The sequence below is a fragment of the Macrotis lagotis genome, chromosome 1, assembly GCF_037893015.1.
Source record: "Macrotis lagotis isolate mMagLag1 chromosome 1, bilby.v1.9.chrom.fasta, whole genome shotgun sequence".
Taxonomy (NCBI): Eukaryota; Metazoa; Chordata; class Mammalia; order Peramelemorphia; family Peramelidae; genus Macrotis; species Macrotis lagotis.
Genome location: NC_133658.1, coordinates 796,628,176 through 796,634,207, shown reverse-complemented (window position 1 = coordinate 796,634,207; position 6,032 = coordinate 796,628,176). Strand labels below are relative to the sequence as shown.

Genomic DNA, 6,032 nt, shown 5'->3' with positions numbered 1-6,032 from the left:
AAGAGATATAAGAGATTTTTTTTTTATAAAGTGTTCACCAGATTCTGAAGGGTTTTTTGTTTGTTTGTTTGTTTTTCTTCCTCTGGATGGGGATAACACTGTCCATGGCCAATGGTTGTCCTAGCTCTCTGAACTGCCGATGCTTCCATCAGGGTTGATTATCCCACAACGCGGTTGATGTGCACATTGTTCTCTCCGTTCTGCTCCCCTCACTCAGCATCAGATCTTGAAACTTCATTCCATGCTTCTCGAGAGTGCGACACTTTATGGTTTCTTATAGAACAATGATATTCCACAGTATTCATGTACTTTAACTTATTTAGTCATTCCCCAATTCATGGGCATCCCTTCTATCGGCATTTCTTTGCCACCACAAAAAGAGCTGCCATGAATATTTTGGAACATGTAGGACTTTCCTCTTTTTAAATATAATTTCTTCTGGATGTAGACATAGATTTGGAATCGTTGGGTCAAAGGGGATGAACAGTTTTATTGCTCTTTGGGCGTGGTTCCATATTGCTCTCCAGAATGGTTGGATCCATTCACAACTCCACTAGCGATGCATTTAATGCCCCAATCCTCCCACAACCTCTCCAACCCTAACCAATTCCCCTTTTTCTCGTTTTAGCCAATCTGATAGATGGGAAGTGATACCTCATTGTTGTTTTAATATGCATTTCTCTAATCAGTAATATTTGGAGCATCTTTCCATATAATTATATATGACTTTAATTTCTTCATTTAAAAACTGTCTTCATATCCTTTGACCATTTATCAATTGGGGAATAACTTGTAACCTTATGAATATTGATGACTTAAAAACGAGACCTTTATAAGAATTCCTAGTTGAAAAGATAGTTTCCTGACTTTCTGCTTTTCTTCTACTTTTAGCAACATTGATTTTATTTAAGCAAAACCTTTTTAATTTAATGTAGTCAAAATCATTCATTTTGCAGTTTATAATGTACTCTAATTCTTGTTTGATCATAAATTTATCCCTTTTCCATACATCTGATAATTTCTTGGCCTATTAATTTACCTACATTATCACCCTTTATGTCTAAATTCTGTACCCATTTTGAACTTATTTTGGTATTGGTTGTGAGATGTGGGTCTATACTTAATTTTTGCCATACTTTTTTCCAATTTTCTAAACAACTTTTTTTCAAATAGTGAGTTATTATCCCAGAAGCTGATGTCTTTGCGTTTGTCAAGTAGTAGATTGCTATAGTCATTCACTATTGTTTCTTTTGAACCTATCCTAATCCACTGAGCCATTACTCTGATTGACATTTTTCCAATTATTTAGATCTGATTTTATATGAATGAAAAGTACTTTCTTAATAATTGTGTTCATACAATTTCTGTGTTTGTCTTGGGAGGTAGTCCCCAAGTATTTAATGTGGTTTCCTAGTTATTTTAAATGGAATTTCTCTTTCTATCTCTTGGTCTTGGGCATTGTTGTTCATATATAGATAGAAATGCTGATGATTTCTGTGGGTTTATTTTATATACTTCTACTTTGGTGAATTTGTTTGTTGTTTCAAGGAGTTTTTTTTAGATGATTTTCTCAGGTTCTCTATGTATACCATCATATCATCTGCAAAGAGTGAAAACTTTTTTTCCTCATTGTCAGTTCTGATTCCTTCAATTACTTTTCTTTTTCCTATTGCTACAGCTAGCATTTCTAATACTATATTGAATAGTAATGGTGATAATGGGCATCGTTGTTTCACTTCTGATTTTATTGGAAATACTCCAAGTTTATTCCCATTGCAAATAATTTTTGTTGATGGTTTTAGATAGATACTATTTATTGTTTTAGTAGGAATCAGTGTTGTATTTTATGAAAGACTTTTTTAGCCTCTTTTGAGATAATCATTTATTTCTGTTGGTTTTGCTATTGATATGTTCAATTATGTTGAGTGTTTTCCTAATATTGAACCATCCCCGCCTACGTGGTATAAATCCTACCTGATCATGGTGTATTATACTGGTAATAACTTGCTGTAGTCTCTTTGCTAAAATTTAATTTAAGATTTTTGCATCAACATTCATTAGGGAGATCAGTCTATAATTTTCTTTGTCTATTTTGTTTCTTCCTGGTTTCATATTCAGCACCATGTTAGTGTCATAAGAAGAGTTTGGTAGAAGTCCTTTTCCTATTTTTAAAAATAGTTTATGTAGAATAGAAGTTAATTGTAACTTAAATGTTTGGTAGAATTCACTTGTAAATCCATCTGGATCTAGAGATTTTTTCTTGGGGAGTTTATTGATGGCTTCTTCCATTTGTTTTTCTGCGATGGAGTTATTTAAGTAATTTATTTCCTCTTCTGTTAATCTGAGTGGTTTACATTTTTGTAAATATTCATCCATTTCACTCAGGTTATCCAATTTATTGTCATACAGCTTGGCAAAGTAGTTCCAAATTATCCCTTTAATTTCCTTCTCATTGGTGGTTAGTTCACCCTTTTTGTTTTTGAGACTAGTAATTTGGTTATCTTTCTTTTTTAAATCAGATTAACCAAAGGTTTGTCTATTTATTGGCTTTTTCATAAAACACACTCTTAGTTTTATTTAGGAGATCAATGGTTTTTTTTACTTTAAATTTTATTAATCTCTCCCTTGATATTCAGAATTTCTAATTTGATATTTAATTGGGGATCTTTAATTTATTCTTTTTCCTTACTTACATATTCAACTCATTGATTTCTTCTTTCTTATTTTATTCATATAGGCATTTAAAGATATAAAGTTTCCCCTTAAAACTTCCTTGGCTACATCCCATAAATTTTGGTATGATGTCTCATTAGCATCATTTTCTTGGCTATAGTTATTGATTGTTTCTATTATTTGCTATTTGATCCACCCATTATTTATGATAAGTTATTTAATTTCCAATTAGATTTTTGTTTATCTTTCCTTGACTCTTTATTATACGTAATTTTTATTGCATCATTGCATCATGGTCTGAGAAGTGTGTATTTATTATTCCTGCCTTTCTGCTTTTGATTATAGGGTTTTTGTTACCCTAGTACATGATCGTTTTTGGTGAAGGTTCCATGTACTGCTGAGAAAAAGGTTTATTCTTTTCTATCCCCATTGTTTTCTCCAGAGGTCTATCATCTAAGATTTCTAAGATTTCATTCACCTTCTTAATTTCCTTCTTGTTTTTTTGTGGATAGATTTATCTAGTTCTGAGAGAGGGATGTTGAGGTCTCCCATTATTAAGGTATTGCTGTCTATGTCTCTTTTAATGCACTCAGCTTTTCCTCTAGGAATTTGGGTGCCATACCACTAGGTGCATACATGTTTCGTATTCATTACCAATCGTGCCTTTTAAGAAGATGGAGTTTCCTTCCTTATCCCTTTTAATGAGATCAAATTTTGCTTTTTAATCTAAGATCAGGATAGTACATTCTGGGATGTAATCCCAGGACCTTTGCTCTCTGATATATGGTAAGAGTTCAACATCAAGATGAAGTGGGGAGCATTCCAGGCATAGGGCACAGCCAGGACAAAGGCCCACAGTCTGGAGGTTGAGGATCTTGTGGGAGGCCAGTGTCACTGGAACAGAGGATGGGAGAGGTTTAAGGTATAAGAATAGGGGTGGGGGAAGAAGGGCTTGGAGCCCAAAAAGAGAATTGTCTATTTCATCCTGAAGATGATGGGGAGCAATTAATAAGAAGAGAGGTGACCTGAGCAGACTTGTGATTTAGAAAAATCACAGTGTCAATCCACATTTGGACTGGAGAGCAGAGACCCTGGTGGCAAGTCTGACCAACCAAGCAGCAAGTCTGAACCATAGTCTAGACTTGACTGGAGAGGTTTGTCTCCTCCTAGGATGGAAGCAGAGTCAGAGGAGACCAGAACAAGAGAAGGGATGAAATATCAAATCAATGTCTTGGAGACAGTTTGGTTACAGGAGTGAAGAAAGAAGGAGGACCTGAGGTTGAGGCATAGGGAGTCAACCGGGGCGGGGGGGGGGCTGAGAGGTTAGGGGGGTGCATAATGACTTTGTTTTGGGATAGATAGTTGAGTTCAAAGTGTTCATGGACATGGTTCTAGTGTAAAGGAAATCAGTCATGTGTCAGTAGCTCCATCCTGCCTTGGAATTCAGCTTCCAACTTCTCACTGGGGAACCTGGGAACAAGGGTCTGATTTCTGAATCAATTCACACCCATGTTCTGAGCATCATTCTCAGGGGAGGGTTCACAGGAGAGGGTGATGGCTTTCCCCTGCTTGACCTGAATGAGCTGAGCAGGACCAGTCACTGAGAATGCTCCTCTCTGCAGTTCAAGGGACAAAGCAGAAGATCAGGGGACAATGTGGCCTCAAGATTCAATTTGTCTGGTTGGGCAGACAGATGAAGCTCTGACTTCTGGATCAGCAGGTGTTCTGCTGTGAACCCACTTCTGAACAAATCACTCACCTTCCTGTGATCCCCTTGTGGACGAGGCATTCTCTCTGCTGACTCCTTTGTTTGGTCAGAAAGGGAGGGAAGCTCTCTGAATGCTGAAGTATTAGGGAGGGAGACAGGAAAGCACCAGCTGCCCTCAGTGGTCTGAAGGAAGACTCTGCATTAGCCTCTGCTCTGCCACTGCCCAGAGATGACTTACAGGTGCAGAGGGAGGCCAGACTCCTGGACTAGTGTTAGTCTGGGCTGGTGTCTGCCCGACCCTTCTGTGATTATTGACTGTGCAGCTGAGTTAGGAGGAAGGTGGGGTCAGAGGTTAGGGCGTCTGTGTGTGTGTGTGTGTGTGTGTGCGTGTATTTTACATATACTTTCTATATATACTTCTCTTTACAAATGCTTATTCTATATCTAGATATTGCCTCTCCATATATTCTTTGTTCTTATTTTGTGTTTTTATAATAGTCAAAATGGATTAGTCACTTAAATTCATTCTTAAAATAATATTGCTTTTACTGTATATAATGTTCTCTTCATTCTGCTCACTTGGGTTTTCATCATTTCAGGCAAGTCTTTGCATTCTTTTCTAAGATCCTTGAGCTCATCATTTCTTTTGGCACAGTAATATTCCGTCACAACTATGCAGCCCAACATGTTTAGTTTTTCCTCAATTTATGAGGATCCCTCAATTTCTGCTTCTTTGCCAACACAAAGGGAGCTGCTATGAGCATCTCATTCACATTTAAAGTTATAGTCCTATTTGGAAATTTCTCTCAACCTTATATTTACTCACTATTTTCTTAAGTTCCCCTTTTACCCTATCTAGGTCCTCTTATCCTCTTCCCCCCGCCCCACTTCATACTCCTTCTTTACCTACTCTTCCAAGTATCCTATTTCCTGGCCCCTTCCACCAATCTCTATTCACAATTCCTTCAGGATTTCCCCAATCCTCTCTTCTACCATCCCAAAACCCAATCCACATAACCCTCTACTAATCTCTCTCCCACCCTGTCCTAGTTTTTTTTACACTCTATATGTACAGTAGACTTTTGCACCCTTCCAGTGACCAAGGCTCCCACACCCCTGAAGCTTCAAAATCTACTGAATTAGTTTTCTCCTTGTCCATATACTGGGATGCACACCTGATCATGGGACATTGAGGGGATATCCATCAATTGGGGGAAAGACTAAACAAGATGTTGTATATCATTATTGATGGAATACTATTATGCTATAAGAAATGACAAGCAGGACTCTTGGAATAACCTGGACAGACTTACATGAAATGAGCAGAACAGTGATGGCAATACTGTATGATGATCAACTGTGAATCACTTAGCTATTCTCAACAATAAAATGATTCAAAATAATTATGATGAAATATGCTGTCCATCTCCAGATGAAGAACTGATGGAGTCTGAATGCATAAAAAAATTAACAAAACTTCATTTTTGATCTACAATTCTTTCACAATGTGATTTTCATAACATGGAATATGTTTTGCATGATCACACAAATTTAACCTGTATCAAACCAATTACCTGCTCAATGAATCAAGGAGGGAAGGCAGAGAAGGAGTGAATTTGGAACTCAAAATTTTAAATTCACTTTTATAATT

General features: G+C 36.9%; 1 protein-coding gene across 5 annotated transcripts in view; it reads left to right on the top strand.

Annotated features, from left to right (window-relative positions):
• The window catches only part of LOC141508302 (butyrophilin-like protein 2), a 33,253-nt gene that overhangs the window by 973 nt on the left and 26,248 nt on the right, over positions 1–6,032 (top strand). The gene's annotated exons all lie outside the window — the stretch shown is intronic.